General features: G+C 47.2%; 1 protein-coding gene and 1 pseudogene across 3 annotated transcripts in view; both read right to left on the reverse strand.

Moving 5' to 3' along the window:
• Nucleotides 1-16,030, reverse strand: part of TMEM178B (transmembrane protein 178B) — a 518,981-nt gene that overhangs the window by 329,448 nt on the left and 173,503 nt on the right. The gene's annotated exons all lie outside the window — the stretch shown is intronic.
• On the reverse strand, nt 23-141 carry LOC134937317 (5S ribosomal RNA; annotated as a pseudogene).

Genomic DNA, 16,030 nt, shown 5'->3' on the forward strand with positions numbered 1-16,030 from the left:
CACATCATATAAAATGATTGGTGCTCTACAACACTGAGTATTCCCTGTGAGTCTCCTCTTCAGGTACTGACCCAGCCCAACACTGTTTCGCTTCCAAGATCGGACGAGATCGGGCATTAGCAGTGTGGTTTGATAGTAGAGACGGTGGGTCAGACTCCAATGAGAGTGCACCTAAAATAAGAGGATGTGACTGATGGGTCACAACAGTAAAGTGTGGATCTGCTTTCTATGTTAGGCAGGGGACATCCAATCCCACAACTGTGGTACTGAGCCCCTGGATCATGGATGAGAGTCCACGGAAAAGAAAAGTAGTGAAAGATAGAGACCTCACAGGTTTTTCTTGACTTGTCAATAACATGTAATATTGATCAACTCTCCAGAATGCCTATACACATAGGAGATAGGTCAAAACCCCTGTGAATAGTCAAAAGAAGAAAACAGACTTCCAATATTAATTATGATCAGGCCTGTGGGAGCTCATGTGAGATTAAGCACAGGTGTGTTCATTAATTGGAAATACAATCACAAAGGTGCTGCAGCCGGAAAGGATAACCCAGCTCAAACAGAAGGCACATAGAATGCAGAGTAAATCTTTAAACGATACAAAAAAGGTCTGGATTGCATTTGATTAAGGATTTTTATATATGCTGCAGCCAAAAGCGACCAATTTGCTGTAGCCAAACATGATAGCAGCAATAAAGAAAAGGATCTTAAATATTTATATATGGAGCTAAATTAAAATAAACAAAAATGTAAAAAAATGAGAGAAATGAAAAGAATATATATAACAGGATGCACTGTCATGTGCTGTAACTGAGATTAGTAGATCCGTTGTAACCAATGGTAGGAGTACCTGACCTGAGTGTGCACAGGAATGAAGTGCAGTTTCCTATACTGAGGCTAGGACCAATAGACCCGCTGTAACTGGTTTGGAAAACGCGTTTCGCCCCGTAGTGAGCCACTTCCTGGGCAGTGTTACAATGTAGCGCCTATGCGCTCCATTGTAACCAATGGTGGGAACTTTGTGGTCAGCGTTGAGGTTACTCTCGGTCAACCGCTCACCACAAAGTTCCCACCATTGGTTACAATGGGGCGCATAGGCGCTACATTGTAACACTGCCGTGTGCCGCCTGTCATACAGTACAGGAGCACACAGCCAATCAGGAGGGTGCCACAACGTGGCGCTCCCTGATTGGCTGATGGAACCTTCTTGGACTTAAGTCAGAGGGGGTTCCAGGCATTCGGGGAAAGGGGTCCCATGTGAAAACATGGGGCCCCTTTCAGTTCGTGGTCGGGTATCCATTTTTTTATTTTGACAAGTACGTGGATTACAAATGGATTACAAGCAGAAGAGGAGCCTTCTACCCTGGATTATGTGAGTATAATTTTTTCAACAGGTACACCATGGATTCTACTGGAGAAGAGGACCGACCTGCGTGGGAACATACGGTAAGTATGTGTATATGGTGGTGTGCATGTATGTATTAAAGTTATACTTTCAAGGTGTGTGTGTAATGTCTTTATTGGGGTATTTTTTTAGTAGTAGTACTACAGGTACCAGCGGGCCCGTTTTTCCGCCGCATGCTGGTACTTGTGGTTCTCCAAGTACCAGCTTGCGGGGTAGGCTTGCTGGGCCTTGTAGTACTGCTACTAAAAACAATATCAATCACTTTTACCAAAGGCTATCAGCCCTCCCATCCGCAGCCCTTGGATGGGGGGGACAGCCTCGGGCTTCACCCCTGGCCCATGGGTGGCTGGGGGGGGACCCCTTGATTGAAGGGGTCCCCACTCCCCCAGGGTACCCCGGCCAGGGGTGACTAGTTGGGTATTTAATGCCACGGCCGCAGGGAACTGTATAAAAGTGACCCCCGGCTGTGGCATTATCTGTCCAGCTAGTGGAGCCCGGTGCTGGTTTCAAAAATATGGGGGACCACTACGCTTTTTGTCCCCCCGTATTTTTGGAACCAGGACCAGGCGCAGAGCCCGGTGCTGGTTGTTTAAATATGGGGGAACCCATGTCATTTTTCCCCCCATATTTTTGCAACCAGGACCGGCTCAAAGAGCCCGAGGCTGGTTAGGCTTAGGAGGGGGGACCCCACGCAATTGTTTTTACCATTTTAAACTATTTTATAAAAAAAAAAAGGTGCACAATGAACCCCAGCATGGATCTCACAGATCCGGCCGTGATTCATTGTGTTAAAGTCGGCAGTGTTTTGCGAATCACTACCGTAAAACACTGAAAAAAAATACGAATGACATCGACATCGGAAAACACGAAAATGCAGAATACGACAGCTTAGTAAATTAGTAGTAAAAAATTCAAAAAGTTGCAGTTTTACACTTTCGATGTCATTCGTGATTAATCTCCCACCAAAACGGGAGAATTACGAATCTTAGTAAATATACCCCAATGACTGGTCCCCGCACAGCTTTCTCTGCCAGGGGCATAAATAGGATCTGGCAGTGCTACCATGTGATTTCGCCAGCCTGAGCTGGAGTTAGTATCACAGGACACACTGTGGTATTTAAAAAAAAAAAAATTGTGTGTAAATTTGTCCACAGCGCATATCCCATTATAAGTATGGGAAATGAGATGCGGGTTACTAAAAAGATAATTATCAAAGGGTTTGGAGCAGTTTTTCACGAAAACTGCTCCAAATGCCCTTTAAGACATACTAAAATAATGTGAAAAGGGGGCGAAAACAGAAAACATCCTTTTTCACATTATGGGGTATATTCAATTAGCAGCGATAACAGACTTTTCGCCTGAAAAGTCAGTTTTTCGTGCGAAAAAACAGACTTTTCCTGCGAAACGCAATTACAGCCTATTCAATTGTCCGGGAAAATATATCGGTGATCATTTTTTCACTCATTTCACTTCACCTACTCTGAAGCAGGTAAAAAGTTGGGAAAAGTCACTATTTTAAGGTAAAAATGTTTGGATATGGTACAGAACTCCTGGGACACCCCCCTTAATGACTAATTAGGCATGTTGAAGTGTTTAATTATTTTTAATTGGCCAATAATGACATGTAATTTTTGGGGTGAAAAAGTACAAAGTGATGGAAATTGGGGTTCAAGGTATGGGACAGGTATATTGGGGTGCTTTATGAGTGGGACAGGTGTTTTTAGGCTTGCAGATGGGAGTAATCGGTCTGTTTCCACTTTTCTTTTAAAGTACCCTAAAATGACCCAAATATATACTTATACCCATTTTCATGTACCCCAAATTTAATGAGAGCATTTATTTTGCGGAAAAAAAAAAAAGCATATAACAGCCATTTCACACAATTTAAGTCCCCAAAAACTCTCTAATGGGATCTCTAACACACTTCTCTTCTGTTTTCCTAGGTTAGTTTAGCATTTTTTGGGGTACAGGCTGATTTCCCCATTTTCAACCGCACTTTTCACTGCAAAGAATTTTCAGGTGAAACCCATTTGGAATTAAATAGGTCGAAAAACGAAGCGTTTTCGCTGCAATTTTCGGGCGATTGCCGCAAAAAAATTTCGGGTGAAAAATTGCAGTGAATTTGCGGATAATTGAATACCATAGTTAGTTTGTAAAAATAATTTTAATAAATAGGCATCTATGAGAGACAAAGTGGCCGGAGACCACCTGCACCCATTATAAATACCGTCCCCACAAAGCTTGTTATTAGAATAACGAGCCGCTGCTCTGCCACCCACACCGGGCCCTGCCAGCTATATAACTAAGGACTGGGCTACGAGAGCCCACGCATATAGATAAGTGATCCTCTAGAACACTGACATTTGCTGCGTGTTATATTGATGCATAAATATCGTACTGAGGGGCAGATGTATTAACCTGGAGAAAGCATAAGGAAGTGATAAACCAGTGATATGTGCAAGGTGATAAACACACCAGCCAATCAGCTCCAATATGTAAATTAACAGTTATGAGCTGATTGGCTGGTGCCTTTATCACCTTGCACATATCACTGGTTTATCCCTTCCTTATGCCTTCAAGTTCTCCAGGCTTAATACGTCTGCCCCAGAGAACTGTACGAAAATAATTCCCATTGTCCGTCTGTCTTTCGTGTATTTTCTGCAGTTTCCATAGAATTTCCGTAGACTTGCATCGGGAAAACACCAAACAAATGGCAGGGCGCAGCCCAAATACCGTAGACGCAATATTTAAAAACAAACAGGGACAACAGTCTCAGATTAATGTTTGCTGCATTTGTCATCGAAATCATATAAAGCAATACAAACGCCCACATTATTCCACGCTGCGAGCACCGTGTCACAGACAGGGAGCGCGGTGCTGCAGGGAATGACAGGCGAGCATGGGAGCCTCGCAGGAAGAGCCGTCTCCGCCATGGGAGCGTTTATATGAGATAAAGGTAAATGTCATCCCATTAAACACTGTCCTACCGCCCACGCACCCGGCCCATCCATCCATCCATCACTAGTCACACATAATGAGCGCAGTTCTGCAGAAACGTTTCTTCATGGAGATGCTGATGAATGTCTTTATATCATCAGGCACAGTTGTTTATGCCATTGCCCTGGGATACGACACAAGTTTGCCCTCCCAATCAAGTTGTGTCCAAGTCAGACTTCACTGTAATCTGCATCATATTTTAGGGTAGCAAAAAAAAAAAACAACACAAAATCTACGGATGCTATAAAAACATGGCTGAAAAGCACACAAGGAAGTAAAAGGAGGACAGTAAATAAAAGCCTGCATACAATGATCTTGACCGCTGGGTGATACTGTCATAGGGGACGGGGCAGACATAAACTCTGCCTCCCGGTGACATCATCCGTCAGTCACCGGGAGGGCAGGTAGCCGGGAGGAGATCAGCCAGCCCCACGGCCAGATAGGTAAAAGATCCGCCACTGATAATATATAATTAAGAGGTGGTGCAATTGTACAGGTGCGTAACGTCTCAGAATACGGACGTGTAGTCACATAGGACTTACCATTACTGTAAGTGTCCGGAATGGCGACCACCTTACGTGCATCACATAAATGTATAAAGTTTGCGATATTCTCGATATAACAATTCTTTAGATAGATAGATGGGGTAAATTTACTAAGATGGGAGTTCTATTTAAGATGGGATGTTGCCCATAGCAACCAATCAGATTCTACTTCTCATTTATCTAGCACAGTGATGGCTAACCTTGACACTCCAGCTGTTGTTGAACTGCATGTCCCAGCATGCCCTGCTACAGTTTTGTAATTTGGCCATGCTAAAACTGATGCAGGGCATGCTGGGATGTGTAGTTCAACAACAGCTGGAGCGTCAAGGTTAGCCATCACTGATCTAGCACCTTCTAGAAGATAATACCTGAAATCTGATTGGTTGCTATGGGCAACATCCCATCTTAAATAGAACTCCCAATTTAGTAAATTTACCCCAGTGTCTAGTTAGACAGTCAATAGATAGACACCATATGTTAGACAGACATTAGGTCGACAGGGTCAAAAGGTCGACACGAATAAGGTAGACAGTACAAAAGGTCGACAGGGTCAAAATGTCGACGTGAAAATGGTCGACATAAAAAAATAGACTTTTTTTTTTTTTTTCAATTTTACATGTTTTTGGATTATTTCATACCTTCTCTATCCATGTCGGCATAGAGTTGTTCTGTGATCAGTTCAGTGCTTGTCGTTCCTGGTTTGACGTCACAAACACACCCAGCGTTCGCCCAGACACTCCTCCGTTTCTCCGACCACTCCCGCGTTTTTTCCGGAAACGGTAGCGTTTTTCCCCACACGCCCATAAAACGGCCTGTTTCCGCCCAGAAACACCCATTTCCTGTCAATCACATTACGATCGCCGGAGCGATGAAAAAGCCGTGAGTAAAAATCCTAACTTCATAGCAAATTTACTTGGCGCAGTCGCAGTGCGGACATTGTTCATGCGCACTAAGCAGAAAATCGCTGCGATGCGAAGATTTTTACCGAGCGAACGACTCGGACTGAGGGCCAATATCCTGCAACACTACATCACATAGATTGTATATGTATCACATATATCTGTATCACTGTGTCACATATCTATGTAACAACACTTGTTACATTTCCATAGTGGAGTATGCAGACACACATCCCCATACACTGCCGTCTAGTCTGCATGACCCAGACAGAGCCTTCGGAGCGGTGACAGTGCGTACAGACACAGAAGTACATGCTTTGTCCCCCGATCGCTGCTCGGGGATTCAGCATCGCAGGCGCTGGGTCCGCAATGAAATATTACAGTCTAAAATTAGCCGCTGTTGTATGAAACTTGACATTTATAGAGGATTTGTTCCTTTTCCATATTTGGGTCAGACGTACTCCTGAGATTAAAGGGACAGTAAGTACTCTTTCTTATCTTTAGCAATGTGCCAAGTTTATTTATTTTGTTATTAGGACTATATTAAAGGACAACTGCTGTACCGCAAGGAAGGAAGTGTTTAAAGCTCTATTTAGGGTCGACATGAGAAAATGGTTGACACCAGCGGCGGCTCCTACTTACTTAACGTAGGGGGGCTGCCGATACCCCTGTCCAGAAAGGAGGAGAGGAGACAGCCAGCCCCTGGTCCCGGCACCTGCGCAATGGATCCGGCAGGTGCCGGGAACGGTGCATGCTCAGACACCGCGGTACAGTTGTGCATACGCAAACCCCCGGCTTCTATGGACTGCATCGACTGCAGCCCATAGAAGCCGGATCGCATAAGGCTCTGCACCAGAGGCAGGGAGTGGCTTCCTACAGGAAGTCAGCTCTCTGCTTATTGCAGTGTCTGTCAGTCCCGGAGGGAGGAAACACCTCCCGATGGGATTGCCTTGCGTGTCTATGACTGACAGGCAGGACATCCAATAGGAAGTCACTGCCAGTCACAGTGAAGCCAGTGCCGTCACAAACTGTATCTGGACACTGATCGGGGTGGCAGATTTGATCTGGGGGGAGGGGGGGGCAGCAGTCCTGCAGCCCATAGGTAAAATCCGACACTGGTCAACACAAAAAGCTCATGTCAACCATTGTCATGTTGCTCTTTTGACCATGCCAACCTAATGCAAGTCGACTAATAGTGGTCTGTCACCATTTTTACTGTTGACCTAAAGACCGGATACCATCCTTATTTATTAATCTGAGGCAATAGCACAGGTTTTTATATAACAATAGAAAATCTGTTGTTATCACCACAACTATTTCTGAAAACATCATCTGAGCAGCTGAGTGATAGGCGGCTGAGATATATAGGGCCTGATTCAGCATGGATTGGAAAACCAAACTCCTTCTCTAATGGGCAAAACCATGTGCAGTGCAGGTGGGCAGGGCTGGTTCTAGACTCTGTTGCGCCCAGGGCAAAAGTTTCCTGTGACGCCCCCCCCCCCCGGACAGTTGGTGCACGCCGATGGTGCGCGCCCCAAAACAGGGCCATGGCTTCTTCATGGGGAAGGGGTGTGGCTTCTTCATGGGGAAGGGGCATGCCCACAGTTATCCCCCTGTACTTGTTCCCCCTGTAGCTGTGCCCCCAGTTGATTTGCACCCTGTAGCAGTGCCCCCTGTAGTAGTGCCCCCAGTATGTGCCCCCTGTAGATTTGCCCCCAGTAGTTGTGTCTCCTGTAGCTGTGCCCCCAGTTAATTTCCCCCCAGTAGCTGTTCCCCTTGTAGTAGTGCCCCCTTTAGTAGTGCCCCTAGAAGTTGTGCCCCCAGTAGCTGTTCCCCCTGTAACAATGCCCCCATTATGTGCCCCCTGTAGTTGTACCCCCTGTAGATTTTCCCCAGTAGCTATGCCCCTTGTAGCTGTGCCCCCTGTAGGGGCTGACCCTGTAGTAGTGCCCCCAGTAGCTGTGCCCCCAGTATTTGCCCCCTGTAGCTGTGCCCCCAGTTAATTTTCCCCAAGTAGCTGTTCCCCCTGTAGTAGTGCCCCTTTAGTAGTGCCCCTAGTAGTTGTGCCCCCAGTAGCTGTGCCCCCAGTAGCTGTTCCCCCTGTAACAGTGCCCCCAGTATGTGTCCCCTGTAGCTGTGCCCCCAGTTAATTTTCCCCAAGTAGCTGTTCCCCCTGTAGTAGTGCCCCTTTAGTAGTGCCCCTAGTAGTTGTGCCCCCAGTAGCTGTGCCCCCAGTAGCTGTTCCCCCTGTAACAGTGCCCCCAGTATGTGCCCCTTGTAGCTGTGCTCCCTGTAGGGGGCTGACCCTGTAGTAGTGCCCCCAGTAGCTGTGCCCCCAGTATGTGTCCCCTGTAGCTGTGCCCCCAGTTAATTTTCCCCAAGTAGCTGTTCCCCCTGTAGTAGTGCCCCTTTAGTAGTGCCCCCAGTAGCTGTGCCCCCAGTAGCTGTTCCCCCTGTAACAGTGCCCCCAGTATGTGCCCCCTGTAGTTGTACCCCCTGTAGATTTGCCCCTGTAGTAGTGCCCCCCGTAGCTGTGCCCCCTGTAGTAATGCCGCTTTGAAACCCTAAAAAAACCCCAAACAAACAAAAACCAATACTTACCAGCCTCGCTCCTGCTTCCGGACCGCTGCTGCTGCTGCTGTCTCCGGGCGCCGGCTCCTCTCTATGGGAGAGACGTCATGACGTCTCTCCTATAGCAGCGCCGCACTGACACTAGGGGTCAATTTTGACCTCTAGCGTCAGTCAGCAGCGACGCCGGCTGCGTGCGTCCGCAGCAGCCGGGGGCCGGGGAGCAGGTGTGGAGGGAGCGTGGATTAGTAGCGGCTCTTGCCACAGTGGCGGCGTCTCGGGGTAGCGGCACCCCGGGCAACAAGCCTGCTTGCCCGTGGCAAGAGCCGCTACTGCAGGTGGGGCAGATGTAACATGTGCAGAGAGAGTTAGATTTGGGTGGGGTGTGTTCAAACTGAAATCTAAATTGCAGTGTAAAAATAAAGCAGCCAGTATTTACCCTGCACAGAAACAAAATAACCCACCCAAATCTAACTCTCTCTGCACATGTTACATGAAATGGGACGTTCCAGGACATATGGGGAGTTTGTACTGTGCTTTAGCATGGGGCAATAGTCATGCTTATTATTAGACACGAACGCACCTGGCATTCGCATTAAATTGTAGCTGGTAGAGGATTGCTGAAAGCTTTCTCTATAATGAACTAACAGACCGCTGGTGTTGAATACAGATTAATCCTACACTGTGCTCACACTTACTGTCACATTACTCACGCTCGGTCTCTATCATAAATATCTCCTGACACAAATATACCTGACATAAATTATGATCAAAGTCTACATTTCCCGCAGTGGCCTATAATTCTAATTCTATATACGTAACATAACTACTAAGAGCCATCACAAGCGACCACCTGTATCCTACACACAAACCAAACAGCTCCAGAAAAGTGCTATTCATACCCAAGCAATAAATAATACTACAATCACCAAATATCCAGCTACATAATCACCATATAATACACTAGTATGTAAAATGTCTGTAAATAATTTCTGTTTAAATAGTTTTGTTGTCAATATTTATAATCGGTGAGTTCTGACGTCATCACTTCATTTTTCATTATAAGTATACTTAATGACTGGCAAATTCCTCACCCGGGAGTTCTCTGGAGAGGACGGGACAGGTGGGCAAGATAGGGGCGGGGTGCTGCAAATTGCATCGTCGCAGCCCCGGCCGCATTGCATTTTGTCACGATTCCCAGCTTTGTGTAGCTGGGGGCGGGGCTGCGATTTATATCAAATTGCATCATCACGCCCCATTTTTCCACCCACTTTCACTGGGTTGCTGGAGAATTGCCCACTTTTCTATGATTATGGGGGTCATTCTGAGTTGATCGTTCGCTACCTGTTTTTAGCAGCCGTGCAAAGCTATGCCGCCTCCCACTGGGAGTGTATCTTAGCTTAGCAGAAGTGCGAACGAAAGGATCGCAGAGCGGCTACAAAATAATTTTGTGCAGTTTCAGAGCAGCTTCAGACCTACTCAGCGCTTGCGATGACTACAGACTGTTCAGTTCCTGTTTTGACGTCACGAACATGCCCTGCGTTCGCCCAGCCACACCTGCGTTTTTCCTGGCACGCCTGCATTTTTCCTGGCACGCCTGCATTTTTCCGAACACTCCCAGAAATGCCAACTTCATGTCAATCACTCTGCGGCTGAAAAGCTGTGCTAGACCCTGTGTGAAACTACATCGGCCGTTGTGAAAGTACGTCGCACGTGCGCACTGCGCCTAATACGCATGCGCATAAGTGCCGCTTTTTCACTTAATCGCAGCGCAGTGAACTTTTTCAGCTAGCAATCAACTCGGAATGACCCCCTATGAGCAATAATGCACCCCATTCTATAAATGTTGCGAATGGAATATGTGGCTTCATAGAGTCATGACCTACGTCCTACTGTGTATGAGATAAAGATCTCTGCTTGTGACTTTGGGGGTGATTCAGACCTGAACGTTAGGCTGCGTTTTCTCGCAGCCTGCGATCAGATCTGAACTGCGCATGCGTATGCACCGCAATGCGCAGGTGCGTCGCACGGGTACAAAGCGGATCGCCATTCAGCGATGTGTTTCTGCAACGGATCCATTCACACGGGCAATCGCAAGGAGATTGACAGGAAGAGGGCGTTTGTGGGTGGTAAATGACCGTTTTATGGGAGTGTGTGGAAAAACGCAGGCGTGTCCAAGCATTTGCAGGGAGGGTTCCTGATGTCAATTCCGGTCCCTGAGAGGCTGATGTGATCGCAGCGGCTGAGTAAGTTCTGGGCTGCGCAGAAACTACACAAAATCTGTTTGTACAGCTCTGCTACACATGCTATCGCACACTTACACAGCTAAAATACACCCCCCCTGTAGGCGGCGACTATCTGATCGCAGCAGTGCAAAAATCGCTGCCTAGCGATCAGATCTGAATTAGCCCCTTTATACCTTAATAGGGTCACATAATAACTAATCAGGGTCTTACCATATTATTTTAATTCCCACTAGGAGGCACATAGGGCCCGATTCAGCATGAGCTGTAGTTGTTTGAAAAATCACACAACTACAACTCCTTACACTAACATGTGGGGTGACACCAAGCACAAGGCAAGTCCACCCCGCATGCTGAGTCCTCCCCGCTAACATGCGCATGATAAGGGTAGCCTAGCTGCAAAGGCAGATGGCATGCCACCCGAAGCAGCTGCGTGTGACGTCACGCAGCTGCCGTGGCCCGCCCCATACACAGTCTGGACATGCCTGCATTGTCTTGACCGCATCCCCCCCAACGGCACAATGCCGCCCATAAAACGCGGCGTCGGCGCCCCCGCTCGCCCCGCGGACGCCTCTGCCTTTCCTCATGTGCCTTTCCATCTTACTTACACTATCTCATACTCCATACTCCCTTTGATGGCACCTGACCCCGGGATTTCTATACCTGTCCTATTTTGTCTTGAACTGTAAGTGCTGTTTTCTTGTTTGCTCATTTGATTATGTACTGTGTAATGGGCACTGCGGACCCCTTGTGGCGCCATATAAATAAAGGATAATAATAATAATAATAATAATAATACTGAATTAGACCCATTGTCCCATATGTGATACGACAAATAATGGCCAGCATCTAATATAGCACAAGTAATATTGCACATAAACAGGAAAGTGTTAAAAAAATTGTAAACTGTACAGAGTAGATCAACAGTGACTCCAAACAAATAGGAAATCTGATACAGAATGTACTGTACAAAAATATCTCAAGCGATGACACACAATGAAGTTTGTACCATCTGAGTGGAGCAGCTGCGCGGAGTGAGCTGCACAGAGGAGCTGAGCGGAGCAGCTGCACAGAGGAGCTGAGCGGATCAGCTGCACAGAGGAGCTGAGCGGATCAGCTGCACAGAGGAGCTGAGCGGAGCAGCTGCGCGGAGTGAGCTGCTGCTCCGGAGAGTGTAGTTTTGCTTCTAGTTTGCACAGTAGTATAGATTTCTGGAGCGAGATTATTATAGAGAGATAAAGGGAGAAAAGGCACGTACCACCCCGTCCAGCCTGATCGGGACAAAACATTCCTTATCTGGATGGAGGGAAAAGGCCATCTCATGTGGACTGTCCTGCCAGGTTCAGGGCAGTTGGGATGTATGATAGCCAGAGGGGGATGAATCATGCCTTGGTGAGAGATAAAGTGGAGAAGTAGCCCAAATCAGACAGTCCGCTTTCAACTGTCATTTATCTAGCACAGTATATGAAATGTCAGTAGCTGATTGGTTGCTTTAGGCAACTACTCAATCGGTGGCACAGATCCCTCGCATTCAATGACTGGCGGCACAGATCCCTCGCATTCAGCAACCGGTGGCACAGATTCCCAACGTTTAATGACTGGCGGCACAGATCCCGGGCATTCAATGACTGGTGGTTCAGATCCCCGGCATTCAGTGATTGGCGGCACAGATCCCCCGCATTCAGCAACCGGTGGCACATATCCCGCGCAATCAGCAACCAGTGGCACAGATCCCCTGCATTCAGCAACCGGTGGCACATCTCCCCCATATTCAGCAACCGGTGGCACAGATACACCACATTCAGCAACTGGTGGGATAGATACTCTGCAATCAGCAACCGATGGTACATATCACCCGCATTCAGCAACCGGTGGCACATATCCCCCACATTCAGCAACCGGTGGCACATATCTCCCGCATTCAGCAACCGGTGACATATATCCCCCGCATTCAGCAACCGGTGGCACAGATCCCCCGCATTCAGCAACCGGTGGCACAGATCCCCCGTATTCAGCAACCGGTGGCACATATCCCCCACAATCAGCAACCGGTGGCACAGATCCCCCGCATTCAGCAACCTGTGGCACATATCCCCCACATTCAGCAACGGGTGGCACAGATCCCCCGCATTCAGCAACCGGTGACATAGATACTCTGCAATCTGCAACTGATGGTACATATCCCCTGCATTCAGCAACCGGTGGCATAGATACTCTGCAATCAGCAACCGATGGTACATATCCCCCGCATTCAGCAACCGGTGGCACAGATCCCCCGCATTCAGCAACCGTTGGCACAGATACCCCGCATTCAGTGACTGGCAACACATGTCCCTTGCATTCAATGACTGTAGTTTCAAGTTAACCAAACGTTATCATGTGTCACTGCTAGCAAGCTTGGCAGAAGAGCCACTAATGAATGGGGTTAAGCGCTGGGTGAGATAAGAATTGCATTATCTTCTGTATAAACACATTCTGCAATCAATTAGAGAAGGCATATTAACGTGTAATCTCTGCCTGCAGATAAATCTGACAAAGTCCCCCATTTATCTGAACTCTAGCTATGTGAGGATCTGACTGACTCTCTCCCTACTATTCCATTGCCAGAGAGTAGACAACGTCAGCTGCCTGTGGTGGGGGGGGGGGGGGGGGGGGGGGCATCGTATCTGTTCCTCATGTAGCATACAATGCTCGGTTATATGTGTTCTGAGTCTATGGGGTATATGCAATTCCGGGCGAATTGCGGCAATTTTTCACCCGTTTTTAAATTCGACACAATTCGACCGTCGAATTCCGGCCGGCGGGTGCCGGAATTCGACATATTCAATAAAAAACGGATTCGACAGTCCCGCTGTCGAAAAACGGACCAATTGACGGATTTTGAATCGACTTTTCAGATGGTACTAAAAACGGTAAAAAACCTGGAAAAAATTAGCCTTGTTGAAAATGAAAGAATATTGTTTTTGCAGAAGAACTACAAGTCCCAGCAAGCCTCCCCCGCAAGCTGGTACTTGGAAAACCACAAGTACCAGCATGCGGGGGGGAAACGGGCCGGCTGGTACCTGTAGTTCTTCTGCAAAAAATACCCAAATAAAAACAGGACACGCACACCGTGAAAATACAACTTTATTTCACACATGCCGACACATACATACTTACCTATGTTGACACGCCGACTGCCACGTCTCCAATGTCGAAGAATCCGGGGTACCTGAAAATAAAATTATACTCGCCTAAATCCAGTGTCCTGTGATATTTGTAATCCACGTACTTGGCAAAAAAAAAAAAAACGCATACCCGATCCACACGGACTGAAAGGGGTCCCATGTTTACACATGGGACCCCTTTCCCCGAATGCAGAGACCCCCCGTGACTCCTGTCACAGAAGGTCCCTTCAGCCCATCAGGGAGCGCCACGTCGTGGCACTCTCCTGATTGGCTGTATGCGCGTCTGAGCTGTCAGACGCGCATCGCACAGTCCCCTCCATTATCTTCAATGGTGGGAACTTTGCGGTCAGCGGTGAGGTCACCCGCGGTCAGCGGCTGACCGCGGGTAACCCCACCGCTGACCGCAAAGTTCCCACCATTGAAACTAATGGAGGTGCTGTGCGATGCGCTGTCTGCCAGCTCAGACGCGCATAGGGAATCAGGAGAGTGCCAGGATGTGGCGCTCCCTGATTGCCTGAAGGGACCCTCTGTGACAGGAGTCACAGGGGGTCTCAGCAATCGGGGAAAGGGGTCCCATGTGTAAACATGGGACCCCTTTCAGTCCGTGTGGATCGGGTATGCGTTTTTTTTTTTTTGCCAAGTACGTGGATTACAAATATCACAGGACACTGGATTTAGGTGAGTATAATTTTATTTACAGGTACCCCGGATTCTTCGACATTGGAGACGTGGCAGTCGGCGTGTCAACATAGGTAAGTATGTATGTGTCGGCATGTGTGAAATAAAGTTGTATTTTCACGGTGTGCGTGTCCTGTTTTTATTTGGGTATTTTTTGCAGAAGAACTACAGGTACCAGCGGGCCCGTTTCCCCCCGCATGCTGGTACTTGTGGTTCTCCAAGTACCAGCTTGCGGGGGAGGCTTGCTGGGACTTGTAGTTCTTCTGAAAAAACAATATTATTTCATTTTCAACAAGGCTATCAGCCCCCCATCCGCAGCCCTTGGATGGGGGGGACAGCCTCGGGCTTCACCCCTGGCCCTTGGGTGGCTGGGGGGGGACCCCTTGATTGAAGGGGTCCCCACTCCAGGGTACCCCGGCCAGGGGTGACTAGTTGGGTATTTAATGCCACGGCCGCAGGGAGCGGTATAAAAGTGTCCCACGGCTGTGGCATTATCTGTCCAGCTAGTGGAGCCCGGTGCTGGTACAAAAAATACGGGGGACCCGTACTCTTTTGGTCCCTCTTTTTGACCAGGCTCTGCGCCTGGTCCTGGTGCTGGTTGTTAAAATACGGGGGATCCCCTGTCATTCCCCCCCCCCCCATATTTTTGCAACCAGGACCGGCTCAAAGAGCCCAAGGCTGGTTATGCTTAGGAGGGGGGACCCCACGCAATTTTTTTTCGGGTTTTTAACCCATTCCATTTAAAAAAATATATATATTTAAAAAAATATATAAATAATACTTGTGCCTCCTAAATAGACAAACCAAGTACCTAATCCCTTCTAATATAAATAGATATGCTATTAGCAATAAAAAAACACACAAAAAAACCCATGTTTTTAAAAAAAATTATTACATTCCGCCAGCAAAGTGAGGCGGATTGAAAATGACGAATTTACTGACGAAAAGCACTGTTGTCGAGTTTACATTCTTCAATTGAATATACTTTTGTCGAAAAGCCGCATTTGTACCATTGCAGAAATGTCGAATTTGTCAAATGTCGAATTTCAAAAAGTCGAATTTGAAAAGTACGTTTTTTTGACGAAAAGTACTGTATTGCATTGTCGAATTTTTTTTGGGCCGAAAAAGTCCAGTTTTTCGACATTTTCGGGAATTCGACCGCAATTGCATATACCCCTATATGTGAGGCCAATGCACAGCACATTGAGAATTCCTGCCATTCTCAGTAAATATGATTTTCTAGTGTCTATAGAAAGTTGGACAGCACCCATTTCCAGAACGGCATTTTGGAAGACTGTGGTGTTGTCCGTAAAAAAAAAAAAGAGTCTGCGTTTGGTGACCTGGCGCAATCTTGGCGTTTTAAACCTGTAGATTTACAGCGGCCATAATTTAAAAGGCAAAAAACCCCACCTCTCTAAAGGGTCTATTCATGAAGCAGTGAAAAGTGTGGAGAAGTTGCCCATGGCAACCAATCAGCATTGAAGTAACATTTATAATTTGCATATTATAAAATTATACAGAGCAG

This window comes from Pseudophryne corroboree, chromosome 6, assembly GCF_028390025.1.
Source record: "Pseudophryne corroboree isolate aPseCor3 chromosome 6, aPseCor3.hap2, whole genome shotgun sequence".
NCBI classification, from domain to species: domain Eukaryota; kingdom Metazoa; phylum Chordata; class Amphibia; order Anura; family Myobatrachidae; genus Pseudophryne; species Pseudophryne corroboree.